Source organism: Solanum pennellii, chromosome 8, assembly GCF_001406875.1.
Source record: "Solanum pennellii chromosome 8, SPENNV200".
NCBI lineage: Eukaryota > Viridiplantae > Streptophyta > Magnoliopsida > Solanales > Solanaceae > Solanum > Solanum pennellii.
In genome coordinates, this window is record NC_028644.1 from 58,076,937 (window position 1) to 58,079,585 (window position 2,649).

The 2,649-nt window shown below is 32.2% G+C and overlaps 1 pseudogene; it reads left to right on the top strand.

The window, feature by feature from the left end:
- The window catches only part of LOC114078441, a 16,065-nt pseudogene that overhangs the window by 1,155 nt on the left and 12,261 nt on the right, over nt 1-2,649 (top strand).

A 2,649-nucleotide genomic window follows, 5' to 3' on the forward strand; every position in this document is an offset into this window, starting at 1 on the left:
AGTGGCGTAGCCACATATATAGTGGACACCCTTGGTCAGAAAAAATACCCTATATATAAGTAAAATGATATATGAAATGCTTAATAACATATTTTGGACACCCTTAACATAACAAATTGCTATTTCTGGACACCCTTTGTTAAATTCCTGGCTCCGCCATTGGTTAGCGTAAAAAATGAAATTTTATTAAAACTTGAATATTTTCCAAAAACATTTTTTTAAAAAAAAAATTTGACCGGGGCGGCCTAAGTTGGGGTCGGCTCAAAATATGAAATTTTTTAAACTTTGAAATATTTTTCAAAAATAAAAATCTTAAAATTTAAAGGCTCGAGTAGAGTTTTGGAAAATATTTTCTTTAATTTTTGAAGGAAAGTCATTTTCATTAAATTTGAGAAAAATGAGTTGATTTAGAAAATATTTTCCAAAGCATTTAAACAAACCAAACGTGGGAACCAAGCACATCCTACATTTCTCTTGCTCACGTTGCAAAAAGAACTGCAGCCAACTTAACATATGGCTCTCATGTCACACAATACGGTGATTTAGTGGTGAGTTTTGATCCTCTTGCCATGTATATGGGTAAAAATTTCAAAAATTACAGTCATGACTCTCTGGATGCAAAGTCATTCTCGACATCATCATCAAGGAATGTGGATCAGCGCAGTACTTAACTCTTCTATGTCCTCACCAATGTAAGTTCCTACCTCTTTTTGATGGAGAATTCATCTTCCTACACATGATTTCAGTAATGTTCTTTCCTCAATATTTGCAGCACCAAAACGCTCCTGAAGACTCCTATGAGAAATATGAAGCTCTTGTGAAACTAAATGAAGTTATGTCACAGAGAAGTCAAGTTGACAAAAATGTAAAACATCTAGGGGAGCTTCTTTTAGGTGTTGAAAAAGGTAACGAGGTACTAAATAGTGTTTGAACTGCTGGATAACCACTTGTAGACAACTGAGATTGCTTTAAGTCCTATGTAAGTATTTAACTTTGCAATTTTCGTGTTCTTTTCTTTTGATGAGAATATGACTAGTCTATTCCTGAGAATTGGTCAAGATATTTGAGGCATATTATGAAAGATTAACAACGTATGGAAGGAAACATGTATGTGGTATCACCAACATCTGCAATGCTGGGATTACGAGTGAGAAAGTGACTGCTATGTCTGCACAAACATGTTCAAGTTAGTAGAGGATACTCAATGTAGTTGGCAAATAGTATATTTTGCTAGTTTCTCATGCCATTGCTTCAAAATTTTCTCTTTTAATTGATAGCTACATTCAGAAAAAGGGCAGCTTAGAAGTATTTTTTCTGTTTTGTTGGGGGTAAATGATGAAGAGCAGTTACAGCAATGATAATTGTATTTGGCATGAAGAAAAATATTTGCCTTAAAAAATGAAAAAAACATATCATGTACAGAGTAAAGATAAAGATCTACATTGTCTTCTTTGTTCTTCATATAAATATTATATACAATTAATTTATAATACAACTTCATTGCATCGTCTCTCCAATTTCCTCAAGTGCATATTTATATGTATATAAGTGATACTTGTCATATTAATAATTTATAGTCTAAATAGATTAAATTAATTTAACAACTCTTTTAACTATAATTAGAAGATTAATTAGGAAAAGAAGTCACAAACTTTAGTAAGAAAAATGTCTTTGGCTCTTCACTCATATCATTATTTTTATGATATATGTTTTACCTCTACACTAATATCATTTTCCTAATCTAAAGTAAGAATTTCCTTCGTTTATTTTAATTTTTTATATCTGGAAAGTGGATAAAAATGAGAAAAATAATAATTAAAGATTAAAAGAGGAGACCGTTTTCTAAAGAAAATATTCTAAAATATTTTACAATTACTATTATACAATATCTTCTTTCCTCTCCATTTTCTTTTCATTTTTTGCATAATTTATTTGTAAATGCTTATCATCATCATCATCATAAACATTTTTGTTGTGAAGATTGTATGGGAAATCTTTCTTGTCAAAACCCAGCCCTCTTCTATTGTTGTTTCCTTGACCAATCAGATTTGTAAGAATCTTAGAAGAATTGGTCCATTTGAGGGATTTTTCCAGTTCCTCTTTTACACGGACAAAGTCCCTCTCCAGCACAAGAATTCTCTCTAGAACAATTTTCATCTTCATTTCAGCTGTGTGCAACTTATTTTCAAGTTGCATGATGCTGGCTTCATTCTTTGCTTTAAGAACTGTAGTAGTCAACCCCTTTTATATTTTCCTTCAGTTCTAGATTTTCAGCTTCCAGAACAACCATTTGACCTTCAATATCAAATATTTGGATAACTAAAGCAATTTTCCATCTTGGGAGATGTCTAGGCTACTGTTCACGAGATTATTTTTAGTTGTTAGCTCACTCATCAAATCAAGTAATACAACGACTAGCTTTATCAATTTATTAGTAGAAAAGATATTCAAGTTTTGCTTGAAATATGATAGAGTTGTCTTTTCATCACCGTGTTCCTCGTCTGAATTTGCCATGAAAGCTTCATCTGAGTGCTCAGAATCATCGGAATCACTTGAGGAATTTTTTCATCCATTGAAATCCATTTTCACTGCCCGATAAAAAGCTTCTATTCTGCTTATGTTGTCATGGACAACTGCCCCCCCCCCCCC